The sequence below is a fragment of the Perognathus longimembris genome, chromosome 5 (assembly GCF_023159225.1).
Source record: "Perognathus longimembris pacificus isolate PPM17 chromosome 5, ASM2315922v1, whole genome shotgun sequence".
Lineage (NCBI taxonomy): Eukaryota > Metazoa > Chordata > Mammalia > Rodentia > Heteromyidae > Perognathus > Perognathus longimembris.
In genome coordinates, this window is record NC_063165.1 from 12,783,563 (window position 1) to 12,806,591 (window position 23,029).

Below are 23,029 nucleotides of genomic sequence, written 5' to 3' on the forward strand. Positions count from 1 at the left end.
AACGTTTTGGTAACGTGGAGGGGACATTACCTATCAGCAGGAACCCCAGGCGGGTTTCACCCCATAGCATGTTCTGGATTGAAATCAGCAGGAGGAACCCCATTCCACCTCATTTCCCAAATCATTTCTCTTGAGAAGAATAACTATCAACTGTGAAGGAAAATTGAAGTCACAGTAAACGAAAGACGGAGAAGAACATGACACAAATGTGTCGGGAAATACATGGCAGGAAGTAATTTTAAAACAGTGAGTCTCTTGTGAAATTTGTTAAACATACATGTGCCATTCAGAGTGGAGTTCTTAATCAGGACTTTAGGTTTACTATTTCAGGCTTTATATAAGTGATATTGTCAAAATGTGGAAAACAAATTTTGTGAAAATTCCTTCTGGATTAAAAAATATATATTTTGGTGTGTCATTATTCCAGGTAGAAAAGGAAGTATTTTGATTTCTTGGGCAAAACAGAACCAATATTTCCTATGATGATACATATTTAGCTGGTGAGATTTCTAGTTTTATTTTTCTTGGACTGGTTAAGATCAGAGATGAAAAGTGGAGTGGTCTTAAAGCATTAGTAAGATCTGAACAGCTGGAAACATAAACAAGAAAATCTGCTGACTAAGCAAACCTGTCCTGACAGTGCATTCAGAAAGAACCCCAGCTCTTCTCTGGATGTGTACAGGATTGTGAATAAAGTCTACCAAAGAAGTTATCTCTTGCATGATGTAATGAAAACCACAGAGGAGCCTACATTGTTATTTTAAGAGCATGATCTAAATTATGGAAGTATTTATATAGAAAACAAATTCATGAAAGTACAAGAAAGGATATGCTGGCCTTATATCTCCAATAAGTGCTTGGATTTGTGTCATTAGGAGCTCAATATTTCTTTAAAAAGGTAACATTTTTTTCCAAGTACTGAAATTTCCTTTCAGATTTACCAGATGGCTTAATGTCAGTAATGAAAAACTTTTCGGGCTGGGAATATGGCCTAGTAGCAAGAGTGCCTGAGGCCCTGGGTTCAATTCCCCAGCACCACATATACAGAAAACGGCCAGAAGTGGCGCTGTGGCTCAAGTGGCAGAGTGCTAGCCTTGAGCAAAAAGAAGCCAGGGACAGTGCTCAGGCCCTGAGTCCAAGCCACAGGACTGGCCAAAAAACAAACAAACAAACAAAAAAAAACAGAAAAAACAAAACAAAAAAAACTTTTCAAATGTTATTAATTGCCAAAAAGTTGATTGGTAATCAATTCATAAATGTACAACAGGTGGAAAAAAAACCCTTGCTTTGAAAGGGAATACCAAAATTGAGAGACACAGGGTAAAAAAAAGACAAACAACTACAAAAGCAATACTTGCAAAACTGTTTGGTGTAAGTGAACTGAACACCTCAGGGGGGGAAAGGGAAAGGGGGAGGAGGGAGGGGGGTATGAGGGACAAGGTAACAAACAGTACAAGAAATGTATCCAGTGCCTAATGTATGAAACTGTAACCTCTCTGTACATCAGTTTGATAATAAAAATTTGAAAAAAAAAGACTCAGTGAATGGGATCAAGAAATATATATATTTTTATAATTAGCAGTAGATAACTTCTCAGTCCAGTCTCTGCATTCAATCTTACTATTCAGGGTCAGAAGACATATGAGATGTATTTCACCATACCTTTGCCACAGATATAAGTAATTGACAGGTTGTTAACTTCGTGCTTCTAGTAAGAAATACATGAACAATATTTGGAAGGAATTATGGAAAGTGACTATAAGGAAAGATACTTCAAGAGTTCTTTGTAAGTTAATTAGGAACTTAAAGATGCTGTCAAAATGTCTTTTGCATGATTTACGATAAAACCTCTAAAAAGAGGGATAATATCCGGTAAATTATCCTATCAAGCACTGTACATAATCCTGTTATTTCAGGCAAGATAATTGCATGGTAAACAGCATTAGCTGTTCATTAGCTGTAGCTCTTCTGATCCTCTCTCATCTGGGCAGATTTAATTTAGTGACAAGAAAAACACAGCAAATCAACTCTGTCATATAAATTAAGTAAAGACAAGAATAAATAAGAATAATTCATAGATACATGAATACAACCCATTTTTAAAGAATAACTCTGACATTGGCTTGTCATGATAGTATTTTACGTATTTACACACATCCATAAGAATAATGTTAAAAGTTGATTCTGTATTTTGGTGTGTAGGTAGGTATAGATGTATCAAGTTTTCTAAGCAACTACTAACCAGTTCACCAAATAGTATAATTTCCAACAGCATTATGTTGTGCATATGTGTGTGTGTATGTGTGTGATAAAATGCTTAGATTGTAAATTGCTTAGATGTATTATTTGTAGAATATTATTGAGTTTCACATAAATATGTTGACATTTTACTTATGCTCTAAAAAGATGTGGATTTACTTATTTTGACACACTCTCCCCACTTGCAAATTGAGTCAAACCTAAATTCTTATTGAGAATAACAGAGTAATAATTTCCTTCAAATTGTCACATGAACATAATTGAGACTTTTTATTTTTTCTCAATCTCTTCAATCTTATTCTAAAAATTAAATGAAAAGGAATAGTTATTTTATGGCAAGTCTTGTGTTATCTGCTGTGTACAAAAAAGTATTGATAGTACTCAGGCTTTCCAGTTAAATAATATTCATATTAAAATTGTTTTTTTCTGTATTCCAACCTCCCTCCCTCCCGCCCTGTATCTCTCAGTATTTCCTTTGGTTCTTTTGCTGAAGTTATTTTCATAGAGAATCTCAGATACCTCCCTCTTCTCCTACTTGCTTGGATTGTAATCCTCTTTTTTACTCTTCCGACATAGCTGAAATGACAGGCTCTGGCCACTATGCCTAGCTTTACTGATCAAGATAGTGTGTGACATTTTGCCAGGACTTGCCTCAAACTTCAGTTCTCCAGAGCTTACCCTCCCAAATAGCTGATATTACATGACACAAGACAAATCAGATAATTTCTCTTTAGAAAGATGTTCCATCATAATGTTAAAAAATGATTAAAGAAAGACACCTCAATGACATAAGTCCATCTCTTAAGTCCTGTCTCCTAAATGTGTCAACATCTCCAGTAGAACCCCAGGCTGGGGACTGAGCCATATATATGTCTCTAGAGCATATTCCAAATCCAAATAGTGGCATGAAGGATGCTGGAAAATCTCACGTTAGAAGTCTACTGGGAAGAATATGGGTTACCTGGGTCCCTTGTACATAACCAAGGTTGACATGTATGCTCAGTATAGTAATGGTGGAAATGAACCCTTTGTCTCTGAGATCTGATAGAAACTGTATACATGTCTTTAGAATTGAATGGTGTTGTTGGTTGCCTTGTTGCCGTCAAAGAATTGGACAAGGTGTTTGAAAAGATACAACTTATTTGTTGGGATGGGGAAAAATTGTATTTCTTGCAGACTTTAAAAATATAGAAATTACAGTAGTTCCTTCTTTCATTTCTCAGTGCTGGGAAGTGAATCCAGGCCATTGCACACTCTATGCAGCATTTAATCACTAACATCTAAACTTTTTACAGCTTATCCCACTGAAACAATATTGTATATTATTAATCTGTTCATTGTTGCCTCCCTTTTCTTACTAGTATTTTTAAAAAAGCAATATACAAACTACACTTATACAATGTACACATATTTCTATATTTGTGTTTAATTTCTGTATGTGTTTATTTTATTAGGGGAGGACAAAGTATCTACCTATATTATTGTCCCTTACTGCTCCTGATGTCTTAAAAACCACTTTAGTAGATGATAGTTTTGGTTTTTCTTTCTGTATATGAAACATTCTTTTCATGAAATATAAAGGAAGCAGGAGTTAAAACAGAAGGTGAAGAAGGTAGGAAGTATTAAGACATTCTGTAGGCTGTATTTGGATTTATATTACATATTGAAACTAGAAGGAATGAGTATTTTTAGGCTTAATACAACAACATGACTTACATATATGCCTGTTTATGTTTACACCAATGTACACACATATATGTATATCTTCAGAGTCATAGAACTGTCCATCATAAATATTTAATGTTTTTATTATGCTGGGCTAAATATTTCCAGTTTCTGATATTTCATAGTTTTATAGGTTTTTCATTAATAAACCAGCACACTATGAATGTTATTACTTTTCCTCTACTTCCCAATTGATATTTTCATAATATTTTTATATGACATTGCAGACACTCTAGAAAAAGAGTAAGTGAAAGTAAATTTCACACTGAACATTGCATTTCTACAAATGAATTTTGTATAGTATGAACACAATGGATAGCTTTCTTTAATAATGTTAGTTAGTCATAGTGTCCTTGTATAAGTGCTACCTTGCCAAATGAGTAAAGTATTGGGACGAAGAAAGCAGCAGAAGAAGCTGAGATAAAATCTGATTACTCACATTAGAAAGTGGAGTTCATCTGCTTCTATCATTTTTAGCTTTGTGCTTTAAATATTTCTAAATGAAAGAGACTTGTTAACAATCACACTAATGAAACAAGAAAATGTATATGTTATAAACAATTATTTATGGGTCAAGCATAGTGATGCATGTCTTAATACTGGGATACCCGAGAGCCATGGATAAGAGGTGGCTTAAGAACAGCTTTGGAAAAGTTATCAAAAGACCCTGTGGAAAAAAAATGAATTAAAAGAGAAATGAGGACAGCCGCTGGTGGCTCATGCTTTGACTCCTAGCTTCTCAGGTTGCTGAGATCTGAGGATTGCTGTTGAAAGCCAAGCCTGGCTAGCAGAGAAGTCTGTGAGGCTGTTCTCCAATGAACCAGAAAAAAAGTGAAGTGGAACTGTGGCTCAAAGTGGCAGACCACTAACTTGAGCAAACAAAAACCTGACAATGTGTCAGGCCCCGAGTTTAAGCTCCAGGACTGACCCTCCACATCTCCCCCCTCCCCCCAAAACGTGATTTGGAGCTTATCTCAAGTGAGAGGACACTTTTATAAGTTTAGGTTCCTGAAATCAATCCCTAACACCAGAAAGAGAGAATACCATTTTTTTTCTTTTTCTTTTTCTTTTCTTTATGTAATAATTCATATTCCTGAAACAGGTCCATGATGTTGACTTGAGAAGTACAAACTTAAGCATATTTGAAGAAAAAATGGATTGTCTTTTAATCTAAATTGCATGTGATTTAAATATGAGTTTTTCTGTCATTTAACTTATACCTAGGTGACCTTGATAAAAATGGAGATATGTGGGATTATTTGAAAGAAAAGTAGGAGGGAAAACCTGAGAAACATAAGTCCAAAATTTCTGACTCTCAGACATCTAAATGGAAGCTGTTGTCTAAACTATGCATACAAACTAAGAGATGAGAACATATTGAATTTTATCACTTTAAAGTATGATGTACAAAGTATCTAATGAATCAAGTTTATGGCTGAAGAGATAATGCTCTAACTTTACAGACTGATATAAGCTTAAATATGCACTTAATTTTGTTGAAAGTAAATTTGGAAATGGCCTTTCATGTTGTCTGCATATTATACCTATAACACCCAAGAGACATTCTGTCTCACCCTTCTGAAACTGATGTAAAGACATGTGTTTTATTTTCCATCTTCTATTACCAACCCTCTAGATTTTTTTATTAGGTAAAACGGTTTGCTGAATGAATAAGCCACTGTCTTCAAGACAGCACAGCATTCTGAAGAAATGAAGTTTATAGAATACTAATGTATTGACTAGGTGAGCAAACACAATCTGTGGGTGATGTTATATTCAGGACACTGATCTAGAAAGGCTCTCACTGTCCTTCTGCACATTGGATCTAATTTAAATTCACAATACCACCTGCTGCCACCATTTTTATTTCAATGAATTGTAATGACTAGATAAAGCATATAGCAGAGTTTGGTAAACTCAGGAAAAACAGAAGGTCTCCTTGTAAAATATTGGTACATTGTGAGGAAAGCAACCTGTTTAACTCATATCTATCTATCTATCTATCTATGTATCTATCATCATCATCTATTTCTGTTTTTATTCTATGAGGGCTAAGAAACTGGAACATCTTAGTTCTCTGGTATCAATTCTTACGTGAATGATGATGTGAAATAAGAAGTGACTTTCTACAATATATCACTGAATACTTTCTAAAGTTCCAATCTAAAATTGCTTCTGAACTTTAACAATAAAATGCATTCCTCTTTAGTTCTTTATATAATCTGGATGTTAGGTCACTATTAGACTTGCTATTGAACTAGAATGATTTACAGTGCAAACAATTGGATGAAAGATTTAGATTTTATTCTGAAATGAACATAGCAGTATGAAATGTAAAGGAATTCCAGCTACATAGTGCTAATTAAATGCACTGTGTTAGCTGATTTGAGTTTATAACGTGGTACCTTATGATTTGCTGTCATTTAGCAATGATATAAATATTTCTCCTTGTGTTTCCAATTGGACAATGTGAAATTATGACAACTCTTTAATTAATTTAAGGGCTCAACTGTTTCATCTATCTAATGCTTACTGTAGCTTCTACATTAATGTAGTTGCTTATAAGCTAACATTGCTAATGGGGCACTTTCCAGATATATTGACAGAAGGAAATTAAAAATAAATTTTCCAGAGGTGAGTTAATTACAGATAATAAATTTTGTTATGCAAATGTGGAAATGATTTAATTTTCCAACTCCTCACAGTAAATTAAAGCTTACCTTATATTTGTTCAGCTAAATTGTCAGTCAAGATGAAGGTTACTCAATGATAAGAAATTTCAAATTTCTAAGTACTTGATCTTTTTCCCTGGTAAAAATGCAGGGATCTGCTTTGTATGTTGGTATTATATCTCAGTTATTTTCTCAGTTAATTAGGTAGGAATAGTATTGAGACTACCTTTACTTAGGGGGAAGGAAGATAGTAGGAACCATTCTATTTCTTGAGAGGTAGAAGTTTATTTAATAAACAGCAGAGTTTAACTTCCAGATCTGAAGATCTCATGATTTCTTTATTCTTTCTCCTTTTTCTTCTTGTTTTCCTTTTCAGTATTCCCACAGATATTCCCCTACCCAAAATTTGTCTCTTTGTCAAGTGCAGATATATCTCTTACACCAAGAACATAAGGAAAAATACATTATTCAAATAGTGATTTATGTGGAAATTAGAGTATTTTTTCCCCTCCATTCTTGTGTGGCAATGGAGACCAAGGACAGCAGTGAGGAAAAGGCTTAGGATCTTTACAAATGAAGCAAGGCCTCATGAGAATTCTCTGTGGTGGACAGCAATTTTCATACTTAGATCTTTCTGCTATGCCAAGCAGGGAGCACTGAGACTTTCTTTGCAATTTACCCAGATGAGAAGTAGAAGTGGGGCTGGGGATATGGCCTAGTGGCAAGAGTGCCTGCCTCGTATACATGAGGCCCTGGGTTCGATTCCCCAGCACCACATATACAGAAAATGGCCAGAACTGGCGCTGTGGCTCAAGTGGCAGAGTGCTAGCCTTGAGCAAAAAAGAAGCCAGGGACAGTGCTCAGGCCATGAGTCCAAGACCCAGGACTGGCCAAAAAAAAAAAAAAAAAAAAAAAAAAAAAAGAGAAGTAGAAGTGAAAACAGTTAAACATAAAAATAATGACATCAGATTCTTTTTTTCCTTGCTTTCCTTCCTTCTTCCTTTCTTTCCTTGTTACCTTCCTGCTTTGTGTTTATACATGCACTTGCACTTTTTATTTCTTTTGTCTGTTGTGCTGTTTGATTCTTGCTCTTGTTAGGGAATGGTGCTGAGCCCTTAAGAAATTCTAACAATTAATAAAGTCCAACTCCATGGATTATGCTCTTAAAAACATAACTCTTGGGCTGGGGATATAGCCTAGTGGCAAGAGTGCCTGCCTCATATACACGAGGCCCTAGGTTCGATTCCCCAGCACCACATATACAGAAAACGGCCAGAAGCGGCGCTGTGGCTCAAGTGGCAGAGTGCTAGCCTTGAGTGGGAAGAAGCCAGGGACAGTGCTCAGGCCCTGAGTCCAAGGCCCAGGACTGGCCAAAAAAAAAAAACAAAAACAAAAACAAAAAAAAAAACCATAACTCTTCCTGTGTCATAGACACTTGTGGCTCCTAGAAAATGAGCATAGTATGTTTTTAAAACTCATACACATTTTCAGGAAAGATGCAAAGTATGTGCCATGTACACAGAGAAATGGATTTTGTTAACATACTCAAGCATGTGAATGTCATTTATTTATGAAGTATTAGATTCCATAACACATTTTCATGGTAGTAATTAAAATACCACAAACGGAAGTTGGTGTGATATATTTAAATGAACATTTCCACAGTGATTTGGGTTTCACCACATTCTAAAGCTGATGCATGATCATACATTAAGAATGACGTTTCATTTATATGTCTAGATTCTTCTTATGAGTGAAAACAAGATAACAGGTCATGAAGGGAGAAAGAATAGGCAAATAGGGGTGAGTATTACAGAAGTACATTCTATATTTGCATGAAAATAGCATAATTAAGCCCATCAAAATAGTTCAATGACGGTAGTTGATTAAGAAAGGGAATATACATGGAGAGAAAATGATGGAAGTACTTATACATCCACAAAGAGATATAAATTTAATAAAATGAAAATTAAAGAATCTAACGATCAATACATGCTCTCATGTATTGCAATTTCGATTTCAAAACCTCACAATTTTTCTTCAGCAAAATATCTGAGTGCTCTTTCTGTATTCAATACTTTTAATCACAAATTTGTGGGGAAAATGTTCATTTTAAACATTAAAATTCAGCTTGCTTTATTTTCACTTATCCATGGCATTGTAGTGCATCTCTGCAAGGTAGAATTTACTATTTAACACAGCAAGTAAGTAGATATGGAGGCTCCACTTTCAAGTTGAAGACCGATTCTTCTCAGAGTTAGTCATACAGCCATACAACGAAAGATAAAAAGAATTTGCACTTTTCCTCTGTTCCTGGTTTCTAAGTGGCGATGGTGAAGTCACTTCTGGTCTTTGGGGCTCTGAACAGTTTTTGCATCGCCACACAGCTTCACATCTCTGTCTTTCATCATTTCTCTCCTCCATGCTGTGTGCTCTGTAAGAAACTCTCTCTTTTCTTTTGCTTTTGAACTGACTTTATACTTTTCCAGCTTGTGCCAGTTACATGTTCGTGCAATTTTTTATGTCTTACATTCCCTGTTTCAATCATTAAACTACATGAAATCCCATGTGGTTCTTTCAGCGCTGTAGTTATTTATCTACTACATTCAAGTGCTTAAGTAGGAAGCTTTATGAGAGTAGTTACTATTTATATAGAAGAGACCTCCTGGTTATGTATGAGATACAGAATAAAACTGGGAATGCCTGTATCTGTTTATGGTAATGCAGATAATGTATCTCGTTCTTTTTGTAATGTTATCTTCTGACACTGGAAACTTAATGAGATTAATTTTGTGCTTTGCTGAACTACTCCGCAAAGAGGAAAAGTTCCTTGAAAAAGTTATCAAGTTCAAAACAACATTGAGATTCCATCTCACCCCAGTAAGAATGTCCTATATCAAGAAAACTAACAATAACAACTGTTGGAGGGGATATGCCCAAAAGGGAACCCTACTTCATTATTGGTGGGAATGTAAACTGGTTCGGCCACTCTGGAAAATGGTACGGAGATTCCTCAGAAGGCTAAACATGGAGCTCCCCTATGGCTCAGTAGCCCCACTCTTGGGTATCTATCCAAAAGACCACAGACATAATCACACTAAAGCCACCATCACAACAATGTTCATCGCAGCACAATTTGTCATAGCTAGAATCTGGAACCAACCCAGATGCCCTTCAGTAGATGAATGGATCAGGAAAATGTGGTACATATACACAATGGAATTTTATGCCTCTATCAGAAAGAATGACATTGCCCCATTTGTAAGGAAATGGAAGGACTTGGAAAAAGTTATACTAAGTGAAGTGAGCCAGACCCAAAGAAACATGGACTATATGGTCTCCCTTACAGGGAATAATTAGTACAGGTTTAGGCAAGTCACAGCAGAGGATCACAGGAGCCCAATAGCTATACCCTTATGAACGCATAAGATAATGCTAAGTGAAATGAACTCAGTGTTATGGAAATGATTGTTATATCACAGTTGTAACTTCTTTCAATGTGCCATATGTAACTGTAGCCTCTATTACTGATGATATTCCTGTATCACCTTCCTGTGGTTGTACCTACACTATCTCTGTATCTTATCTGAGTATATTGGAAACTGGGTATACTGGTATTAGAACTAGGAAATTGGAAGGGAATACCAAAATCGAGAGACACAGGGTAAAAAAAGAGAAACAACTAAAAAAGCAATACTTACAAACTGTTTGGTGAAAATGAACTGAACAACTGAACAACTCATGGGGGGGGGAGGGAAAGGGGGGGGAGGGGGAATGAGGGACTAGGTAACAAACAGTACAAGAAATGTATCCAATGCCTAATGTATGAAACTGTAACCTCTCAGTAATTCAGTTTGATAATAAATAAATATATATTAAAAAGTTATCAAGTTATCTTTCAGCTCATTTCAGAGTAAGAAAAAGGAAAGATTTCCTTTCACTTATATTTGTTCCAGTCAAGCACTCTTCTCATGGTTTGCACCTGTATTATTTCCCTTCTTTTGCTCGTGTGTTATGAAACTTATTTTTAGAACATTTTGTGGAATAGGTATGTTCATGGTGAATTCTTGTTTTGTTGCCTTAGAAAGCATTTTTTCCATCACTGCTGAAGAGTTAATTTAAAGGCTATAGAATTCTACACTACTAATATTTTTCTTACATAGTTCTTAGAAGAAGGTCATTGTATTACTTATTACTCCTCAGATAAGTTTTCCTTTCCTCTGTCCAGTTTGTTTCAAGACTGTACTATTTGGTTTGCTGAAGTTTGTAGATGGTATGCCTGGGTACTCATAGAGGTTAGCACTTGTTTTGATTCGGGCTCTCTTAACTTCCTTAATCTGTGATGTAGTATCTATCACTATGCTTTTTTCTTTTTTGAAAATTCTGTTATTATTCCCTATTTTGTCCTTTTTATAAAAATTAAATTTTGTTGACAAGGTGTTGTAAGGTACAGTTACATAATAAGGCAGGGAATACATTTCCTGTGATATCTTACACCCTCATTTTTCTTTCCCTTCCCTAGATCAGGTAGGTATATATACAATATCCAGTGTACCAAAATCATATATGGTAACCACGTAGGATATGCCACAGGAAATTCACCTAGAACTTTAAAAATAATGTCAACAGTAGACTCCTCCTGTGTCCTTCTCTTGGAGTTCTTTTTATGTGGCCTCCCAGTTACAAACATTATAATTATATCTATGTATGTACATACATATATGTCTAGTTTATTGCAATTCCCTTGAAATACATTCTTAATTACTATTTGGAATTATATTTGTATCATTTCCTATAGAGGTTCAATTGTTAGAAATACATTTATGCATTTTACATACATTTACAGACCAGGAGGTCTGTAAAACAAATCATAATAGTGGGAACAAAAATTAACACAGTTTGAAGAATAAAACTTTGGATGAAGTGTTGGGGTTATTGTTCTGATGATCATTTATTACTTGCGTAGAAGTGGGCTACACTTGCAAAAGTGTTTGGTGTAAATGAACTGAATAGCTCATGGGGAGGAAAGGGAAAGGGGGAGGGGGGAGGGGGGAAGGAGGGAGGAGGTAAAAAACAGTACAAGAAATGTATCCAATGCCTAATGTATGAAACTGTAACCTCTCTGTACATCAGTTTGACAATAAAATTTTTTAAAAAAGTGGGCTACTCTCTGGCATTACTTTTGAATGAATGGTAATACAGGACTTTCAATTGGTACAGGACACATATACTGTGTTTATTGAAACAAAGCACTTTGTGAAATCGTCAGGCATTTCTACCTACAATTGTCCTGTACTTACTAGAATAATACTTGAAACTTATAACCTGATTGATTTGTAGTTGGAGGTGAGTTACAGGTGAGTAGTTTAGTATGACAGTTCCTTACTTCCTCACTCAGAAAGTGAAACCCTATGGATAATGCTTTTCTTAAATTTAGGTGCTCAAATAGAACCAAACCCCCTAGCTATGAACTTGAAAAAAATAATAAGATAAATCTTTGGATAGATTTCCTTTAATAATAAAATCTCTCCTCACACAAGTCTTTCCTTTTTTATTTTTAAAAATTTTTACTGTTATTGTAACTGATGTACAGAGGCATTACAATTACAGAGGTGAGGAAATGAGTATATTTCTTTTTGAACAGTGTCACCTCTTCCCCTATTTTATCTTTTTTTTCTCCTGACCACCATCCCCCACAAGTTGTATAGTTCATTTTCAATATTCTTAGGAGGGGATCATAGAAATTCAATAGCTAAGTGTATATGATTATATCATATAAACTCCAAGAAATGGAAACAAGAAGTTTTCTGATATTTTGCTTTTTGTCTTTGTCTTTTCTTTGTCATTGTTTTTCATTTCTGTACCTTTTGTCATGCATGTAAGTTTATCTATGTTGGCGAGGGTAATGGAATCACAGAAACAGTGGGACAAAGGGTGAACAAATGCAGCACTGATAGACACCAAAGACTTTCTTGCCTGTAAATAACATGAGTACTATTGCACATTTGTATGTCTCAAATAACATGTTCACTAAAGTATTAGATACAAGCCTCCACATATAATGTAGATCTACTTTTTTTGGTGCAAAACTTTAGCTTTCCCTCTTTTATGGCATCAACTTGTAAAAAGACTGTTTACAGGAATTCTAAGAACTATAAAAATTTGTAATGCTAGAGAGCACCTGGTCCTGTGATTTTCAAGAATTATTGCTCATGTGTATCATCTGAAAATCTTGTAAAACTTCTGATACATTAGATTTGTTTACAGGAAAAAAGTCTTCATTTTCATGAAGTCTCAGTGTTACTCCATGACTAATGCTAGTATTAATACTAATAATTAAATAATATTAGTCACTGAATACTAGTACCATAGGCAATAATATTCCTAGTTAATGCCAATCACTTAAGTCCTTTGATTAGCAAAGGTGAATTTAGCAATTTTCTTGCTATAGAGGATTAAGTTTCAAAGATTCAACTGTGTGTTTGTGTGTGTGTGTGTGTGTGTGAGTGTGTGTGTGTGTGTGTGTGTGAGAGAGAGAGAGAGGGAGAGTTTTCATGGGCCATTCTGGGGCTTGAATTCAGGCTCTGGGAACTGTCCTTGGGCTGCTTAAGCCACAGCTCCACTTCTGGCTTTTTTTTATTTTAAATTTTGTGGTTAATTACAGATAAGAATCTCATGGACATTCCTGTCAGGGCTGATTTCTAACCCTGACCCTCACATCTCAGCCTCCTGAGTAGCTAGGATTACAAGCATGACCCACCAATGCCCAGCTCAATTTATTTTAAATTATGTCTTTCAGGATGTCTTTACTGAGGCATGTAAAATATGACACAACAATATAAATTCACTTGCAGCACTTTAAAAAAATTCTCAGCATTGGTATAGTAAAGATGCTATCTTGATTTGTCACGTATGTGTACCTAGGCTTGACTTTTGAGAAGTACTCTAATTTAATTTGACTAATTGTAACTTTTAATTTTATATAGAGAGTTTGACATAACAAGTTGTAGTCAAAATATGAAATAAATAGGAACACTTTTTCAAGAAAACTGAGGGGGCTGGGGATATAGCCTAGTGGCAAGAGTGCCTGCCTCATATACATGAGGCCCTAGGTTCGATTCCCCAGCACCACATATACAGAAAACGGCCAGAAGCGGCGCTGTGGCTCAAGTGGCAGAGTGCTAGCCTTGAACGGGAAGAAGCCAGGGACAGTGCTCAGGCCCTGAGTCCAAGGCCCAGGACTGGCCAAAAAAAAAAAAAAAAAAAAAAAAAAAAAAGAAAACTGAGGATAGTCACCATGAAGAAGTAATTATACAAGCTAGGTGTAGTAGTGCCTACTTATAGTCCTAGATATTCATAAGGCAGAGATGGGAGTTTCTGCCTAATCCAGGGAAAATCAGCAAGATGGTACCTCACTAAATAAAATACAAAGAACAGTGTGGGGAAAAGGCTGAAGTAGAGCATTTGCCTAATGTGGAGGAAGCCTTCGCTACAATTCATAGTGCTAAACAACAACAGCAACAACAACCTCAAAACTCAATTGGAATAAACAATGAATTTATTCAGAATCATGACCTTCGATATAAGATGCTTTGATCTGATGCTGTATCCCATGTTAAGTAGTTTTGTTTTTCTGTGTAAGAGAAGGATGAGAAACGAGAAGGAGATGTAGATACTAAGGTAATAGGTGTTGTTTATGATTTATGTTTTGTAAATATACAGCAGGATCATGTAAATATTCAAAGGAAAACAAGCAGAACTGGAGGAATGTTTATCGCAGGAATAACAACACATTTCTTTACATCAATGAATAGATATAAACAGATCATCTATCTGTCTCCAATCTATCAGTTTATTATTGAACAGATCAATGAAAGTAGAAAATTAAATTCTATTTTATCTTTTTTGGCATGAGATACCATGTACAATAAAAGGAACAAATGAGGCTGTGTTTCTGATTTATTACTCATGAAGTTGGCATCAAACAAACATTGATAATGGATATGTATACTCTTTTTATTTATTAAGCCTCTTTAGGGAACAATAATCATTTGTTTTGGAAGTTACAACTTCCAACCTTCATACCTGCTTAAAGATGTTATAAATTTCTTAATGCTACTACATAGTCTAATAGTAGCTTCTAAGAGACTGCTTCAGAAAAGAAGAACTCTGTAATTAAACCAAGATCAAAATAGTTTATAGTGTGTGGTACCTCCACCAATGGTAGCAAAAAGATGCAATACTGTGGATCATGTAAATTTTAGTTCTATTTTCCATGGCATTGCAAATAGGGTTTTGCTATTCTATATCATGCTTTTGGTTCTCTCCTGAATTATTTTGGCCCTTTTGTTCAAAGAATCCATTTTCTTTTTAAGTTAATGAAATTCTTCCTGACAAAATGGCTGAAATATTGCTAAATGTTTTGTCAGGCTTTCTGACAAAATATTATGAACCTAAAAATATACTACTTTTTTGGTTATTAAAATAACCACAATGCAGGGAAAAAAGAAAGTTTTTAAGTTAGAATAAACATCATATATGATTTTTGATCACTTGTATATTCTTATGACAATGAAGAAATTGAATAGCCCACATATTAAACTCAATTATACCTGTCTCTCTTACTATACCACTCATGATCACTAGGTAAAATGCATAAGGTAGTAAAATGGCAATTTAATACATGCATAATGGAAGCCAGTTACACTATGCAAAGTGAAATGCATCTTATAAGACTTCAGGGCATTTTTAAATAGACACGCTAAACTGTTAAACTAATAAATGTTAGTACAATAGAGGTATCTGTACTACAGATTTCTGTTATGTGTTCTTCAATTGTATTGACATGACACATTTGAAATTTAATGACTTGGAATGTGCAAAGAGTTAATGATTTGCATTATTATCTGGAACAGTTAAATATTTTTTCTTATTCAATGCACTTTGTGGCAGAGTCGTGCTTTGAAGCAAGAACTCTGACTCAAAAATCAAATTCAAAGAATATAATCTTAGATTCCAAATGATTATGTTTTTATAAACTTGGCAAGTAAACATTTATTTAAGGAAATATTGGTTAAAGAAAAATGTTGACCCCTATCATAGTTAGGTATGACAGTGAGTCATTTGTTAAGTTTGTTAGAACCCTGATAATTGCTATTGGAAATATATTCTGACATTAAGTTAACTGAATATTTTAAGGTTATTAGACAGGCTTTTTAAGGGTAATAATAAAGCACTCATTTTGAAAAGTTGAACTACTGTTATTTTCCTTGGCTTTTATTTTATTTTTTTTCCTCCAAATTTGGGACATTAGAAAAAAATCCTTTGTATTAATTTTGTAGTGGGGAAAAGCTCACCCGGTCAGCGGGCAAGCCCACCGACCATCGTCCGGAATTAAGAGCCCACCGCAACAAAGTTGAAAATAGGAAAACAACTTTATTGAGAGAGTTTCTACACCGACCGGTCAGGGCTGCAGCACTACCTTGGGAGTGGATATTGGGACCCACACGATCTTACAGGCTAGCTTTTATAGCAAAAATCATATTCCAGGCCTAGCCACACGCAGGTGGCCAGTGGGATTAAAGCACATATAGAGAGTGGCCTCCTCATACCTGGCCACACCCAGGTGGCCAGTAAGGTTACAAGTTGCCATACAGTATCTGTTTAAACTAACCTATCCTTCTACTCTAATTGGTGCACATTGGGAGACCCATGGAATTATACCACTACTCAGGTGGTTGAGCAGGATTACAACACATTTTTCTGGTTTGTTTGACCTTTGCTCTGCCTCAGTGAATTCTTTTAAAAACAGGGAGAGTTTGTGGTAAGGTTGCCCAGTGAGATAGGGACCAGGTGATCTTTTCATTTCGGGAATCTGGCCTCTATAAGGATGTGGGCTGTGTGTTTCTCTGTAAGCAAGCAAAAGTCACACCATCAGCTAAGATGAATGCTCTAAATTTAAAATGGAGTCATACTACCTAGGGTCCCCTAGCTCAGGGTCCATTTCAACTTGGCTCAGAAGTAGTTGAACTGATTGTACATATATATTAAAGAGATAAATTTGTTTTTACGTCTTCAATATAACTCCAGTAAAAAATTGTTAAGAAGGAAAGCAAATGTTATAAATAAAAAACGTAACCAAAGAATATAGGAGAGAAGAAATCAAGAGACAAAAATATCAAATATAAATATATGTACATTGTATATATGTGTACATATATGTACACTCATATATATGTATGTTTACATATATAATGGAAAATGGCATGTAAAAGGTAAAAGATAACAGATACCATTTTGGTCCTTTTTCTTTTTCTTTATGAGATATCAAACAGTGGATGCTGCATTAGTCCTCCCTGAATAAATGTATAAAGAAACACAATTCACACAATTCAGAGGAAGAACTAGTAAATGGATAAAGTGAATGTGATAGTTACACAAATTTTTACTCAGCCATAAAGAAGAGCGAACTTATGTGATTTTCAAGAAAATGGATGGGACTGGATAGAGATAATCATATTAAACAAAACAAGCCATGCTTTCTCAAATGTGGGACTTAAACTTTAAAAAACAAGCAATCAACAAACCAATAACAACAACCATAAAAACATAATATTAAATGAGAGGAATATAAAATGGGTACTCTAAAAGCAAGCAGTAGCTTCTGTACTTAAAAAAACATTTAAAATATGAAGATCAATAGGAGAATGAATAAATAAAATAGGTTAATCCTGGTGTTATAGATTGAATGATTATGTTAACCCCAAATTCATATAATGAAATATAATCCAAAAGGTGTTAGGATTTGTCGGTGGGCCATTGACAGTGATTAGGAGATGACTGGTTTTATACTGCAGAGTTCCTGAAAGATGATGATGAGTTATGAACCATGAAGTCAGCCTTCAGAGATATTAAGCCTTTTAACACCTGGTATTGAACTCCTCAGCCTCTAGAGCTATAAGAAATAAATTTCTCTTGCTTAGGAGCCACTCAGTTTATGGTTTTCAAGCAGCTTAAATAGATATATTTTAACATGCATATTTATTAACATTGCCCGGAGTGAACACACCTAAGCTTCCTACACCAGAGAAATTTATTATTTATTCCTAAATACAGGATGTGGTTTCTTCATGCCCCAAGCTCTTACCCTTGACCTGAAACAATTGCATGTTCTTCTTTACAAATTGATTGGTATGCTAGGGGGCAAGACTTAGAAGAAAACAAAGCTAGGTGCTGGGATACTTGTGGAAGATGTATCTACTCTCGTCCATTAGGAATCTATATCCCATCAAACATGTTGAGAGTTTCATCTTATGTGTCAATGCTCAAATTCCAACCACAGGAAAATCTCATGTCTTTGATTTCACTGTTGAAGTCAGTTACAAATTGATTTTCCAAATTGACTCATGTTATATATTTCTGTAAAATTTAGGGAGAACTTTTGAATATGTACACACATGCATATATGCATGTATGTATGTAAGTATGGATGTATTTGTGGCACTTGGGTTTCAGCTCAGGGCCTTGAGTTTGCTAAGCTAGCAATCTATCCTCAATTGAGCCACCTCTTCAATCAATTTGCTTTTGTTTGCTTTTTTAGATAAGGCTTTAGTTTTTGTGCCTGAGGTAGCTGGCCCTGAGTCCTACCACCTAAATCTCCCTGTGGATGGAAACTACTATGCCTGCCTTATATGTTGGAGGTGGTATGTCACTAGTGTTTTGCCTGGGCCAATGATGAACCAAGGTTCTTGTGACCTCCACCTCCCAAGTCAGTTTCTAGTCATAAGCCACCAAGCTTGACCAAAAAGATCTCATGGCAAAGAAAAAAAATCACATTTTCCCCTATAACTCTACAGAGAATAATTTCATTTCAGAAGTTATTATGGATCATTTGGCTATTTAAATTATATACACATGTGGTTATAATTAAACTACTGTTTACTTTTAGATGTGTTCTTATTTATTATTTATAAAAGACTAGATGAGGTTTCGAAGACTACGATACTTTGTTGCTGGGTAAATTGTTACAGCTATAGTAAGGGCAGAACTGTACTGACAAAACCCAAACAGATCATCATCTGACTACTATAAGATATTTGCATACAAAAAGACAGGCTTTAAGATTTATCTGTTTTGTGAATAAAATTACTATAAAGTCTTTGAAGCTTATACACAAATATTAGCTTTCAAAGGATTATGGGTTTTATGATTTGTTTTAATTTTTAAAATAATGCTTCCCTCCCTTAGGAGGAAATTATTTTTATTAAGGGCACGAGTGTGATTTTCTCTTAGGACAATGTATTGTTTTCCACTCACGCTGATAGATGCTGCTTCTACTTTTAGAGGAAACAAATAAGCTCAACAAATTAACACTGAAGTTCAGCAGCCTCAAATAAGGGAAGATAGGACCTTAGAACTTTGTAAGTTGTTTGCATACCATTTATGTTGTAATTCCCAGGAATACATTATTCCCCCTCTTCAGTGGTAGCATATTTTATTCCCATTGACAGCAAAAGCAATTGCTTTGAACATAACAAAAGTAATTGTGTGAGAAGTTTAACATGACTTTATTGTTCCACCTCTTGAGTCTTTTTGCATATCATTCCTGGTACTTGAAAAATGAGATTTTGGTCAGGGCAACACGACATATTCAGAGAGAACATGGCCTTTTTATTTCTTCTTCTTTTGTGTTTGAAATACTTTAGAGAGAGTGTTTTATAGCTACTTGGTGATTTGTATCCTTAGAGAAAGGTTTTTGTAGACACAATAATTATCCTGAAAATAACAAATAATCAGGCTTTCTGGGGATATGTACAGATAAATTCAGACATGTTTTTATCTCTGTGTTTCCAGAAACTGCTAGATGTTCTTTTCCCTTCTACCTTTGTACCTTGTACCTTTGGGACCCTAAAATGAATCATATCTAATTAAGTGGAGCTGAATTAGACTGAACACAAGACTTCAAATCTTAGGCACAAGCCAATCTTCTCACCTTTCTGTTCCTATTAAATTTTCTATTGCTCCTTCTGAGTACATCCTTCAGGATTCCTATTCCTTAAGACTCTGTTCCTAGCACTCTTTGTAGGACACTAGCATTCTCCCACACCTAGGAGGGTTTTCAGAGAAGTTGCTCAGTGAGTGAGTACAACGTTGATATTCAGTGAATCAGGGAGGGGATAATGCCTATGAGTGCCACCAAGACTTTGGAAGTCCTATCAATTTACTCATTAAGGAGTATTGATAGTATGCAGATAGTAAGATTTTAGGAGTTTATTACAAAACATTCCACTTTACTGACAATACCTTAATGATCTTTTTCTTTTTGTATACTGAATCTCAGCACCCAGACAAGATTTTACTTTTTACTTATCCATATAGGAATCTATAGATTTGACACAACTCTCCTTGAAGTGAGGATCAAAGAAATAGTGTTATCTTTAATGAAAAATGATGCCTAAATGTTGCAAATCTATTTGACAGCCCCATAATCCAGGCAGATTTGCTTCGCTCTAAGCCATAACTTCCCAGTGATAATCTGCACTCAATGAGGACAGACACGAGACTGGGTCCCCACTCCATGTTCCAATGAATGCAGTGCTCAGGAGGCTTCATAGCTTCAGATTGTCTGGAAGGTTTAGATGCATTGGAAATGATTACTGTTCAACTTGCTTCTTTATATAATATTGCATGTATATGTATATATATATACACACATTGTTTATACATATATATTGTGTGTGTGTGTTTTGTGTGTAGTAGGGTTTAAACTCAGGACATTACATTTGCTAAGCAGGTATTTATCACATGAGTCATGCCTTCAATAGTTTTTATTTTTATTTATTGGTTTAGAACTTTCTTGAATGTCTGCTACTTATGCGTTCTTTGTATCTGGCATTAGAGCCACAAACCTTCCAGCCTCGCCTCTTTATTGAGACTGGGATACTGATCACATTTTCACCCTGGCTGACCTTTAATGTTGATCTTCCGGGATAGCTTGGACATCAGGTGTGGGCCAGAATATCTGGCTATTTCATTTCTTGTGAAAACTGTCAAGAATGACACCATAAAAGAATTGTATATTAACCTTAGATTCCACTTCCCAAAGAAACAAAGTTGCAATAATTGTTACCATTATCTGAACAGAGGTAAAGAAACAGAATTGAGGAAATTAACCACCTCCTAACTGACAATTAGGATCTCATGACTGGCAGTACTTGCTCCTTCATAATCCTAATAGAACTGAACAACGCTATGAAAACAGAATAATGGTGGTGGACTGGACTGGTTTATCATTGGAGAGAAATGCACTGGGACAAAAATAGATCCCTGTGAGAGATGTTGAGCAGCAAACTGACATCAAGAACAGTGAAGTCCTATGTCTGCTACAAAATACCATTAATGCTCTGAAGAGAGGTAGTGAAAGGGTAAGAATGATTAAAAATTAATTAAAATTAAATATATGATTAGAATCCCAGTTTCTGAGGAGGGACAGATCTGTAGAGGCCAGCCCATGTTTTGAGGCCAGCCCAAAGCAAGGGAGAACCACTTTAATGAGATTGTAACAGAACAGCACATATGTGTAATTCCAGCCACCAAAGGGGTGTAGGACGCTTGTAGTCCAAGGTTGGCTGAGGAAGGAAGGAAGGAAGGAAGGAAGGAAGGAAGGAAGGAAGGAAGGAAGGAAGGAAGGAAGAAAGAAAGAAAGAAAGAAAGAAAAAAAGAAAGAAAGAAAGAAAGAAAGAAAGGAAGGAAGGAAGGAAGGAAGGAAGAAAGAAAGAAAGAAAGAGAGAAAGAGAGAGAGAAGGAGGGAGGGAGGGAGGAAGGAAGAAAGGAAGGAAGGAAGGAAAGAAGGAAGGAAGAAAAGAAGGAAAAGAAGATAGGTATTAGCTATTAGCTAAAGAAAAAAATAAAAGGCTTGAGAAGTGATTCAAGTAGTAGAGTGCAAGCCTGGCAAATACAAGGCCCTGAGTACAAATATACTGTGACTAAAAAGACAAAAATGAGTATGTCAGAGGACTTCTTTTTAGCATAGTAATTCATCTCTAATTATAATAAGAGAGAAGTAAAATTGGAGGAGTAGTTAGTGTATTGGAATATCAAAGATTAACAGTGAACCAAATAATTTTTCTGATGTAAAATCTTGGCTCTGTGGGGAAAAAATATGACACAGTCCTGTGATATTCCTGCCTGGGCTGATGTACTAAAAAACAAATTTAGAAATCACAAATTCCTGTAGTCCATCTGTGCTTCCATAAGTAGCTTTTCCTTCTACTAAAGTCTGCCAGATTCCCTGTTGTATATCACAAGGGTTTCTCCATGCAGAAGCAGGTAAATCTTATCCTGAGGATTTGTGTTTATTTGTTTTCTTGGTTGTAAGACCCATCTATTTGGATGGATCCAATCTGGCTCGGGGAAACATTTGATCATAGATGGCATTAGGGGAACTATTATGCAAGGAGCTGCAGGAAACTGCCTCTCATCCTGGGGAGAGAATTTAACCTCATTCTTCAAAGAAGGTGATGAGAGAAATTTTATGGGAAAAAGGCAAAATTTAGAATACTGGGGCTTGAATTCAGAGCACTATCTCTGAGATTTGCTCAATGCTAATACTCTACAACTTGTGGCTTTTTGGGAAGTATTTCCCACATATGCCAATGACCTTGTGTTCACATTACTGCTATAGAAGTTACTCCATTTGTTCACACATCTGTTTCAGCTGCTACTGGATGATGCACTGCAGAAAAATGAGAATGTTTGATTCCTCCTTGAGTTCATATAGCATAACCAATTCAGCGCCTGGCTTTTCATCAAAGTGTTGAAACTTAAATAATCAGAATTCTAAAGGCCCTGTGACTGAACATATATTGATTCAGCTCTTACACTTTTATCTTTTACTTAGATTTTTCTTTACTTTTTTTTAAACTTAAAAAAATTAAGTGGTTGTCAGGTTGTATATATATTTCAAATGTAGTGACTAGATGAAGAAGACTACTGCTATGAGCTTTACTTTTACTCAATTCAGTCGAAAAGACGGAAAATAGCTCTTCAAAGTATCTATCTGGACAGGTAAATCACCTGACACAACAGACATGCTATATCTGAATTTGAGTCCATGTGATTATAGAATGATGAAAGAACTAAGTAGAGCCTTTTTCTCTAAGAACAAATTAGATGAACTTCTTGAGTGGCAGCTCCCTAAAAATCACCAAAAAATCTTGAATTTTAGGAAAACAAACAATGCTAGCTCATTTTATCTTATTCCTAATTATAAGGGTGAGAGGTTGTGAAAATCTCATCCTAAAAAATAAAGTCATTATTTCCTAGGAAGAAGTGTGTTCAGATCTATCAGTTTGAGGTTCTGGTAAATGCTTCAC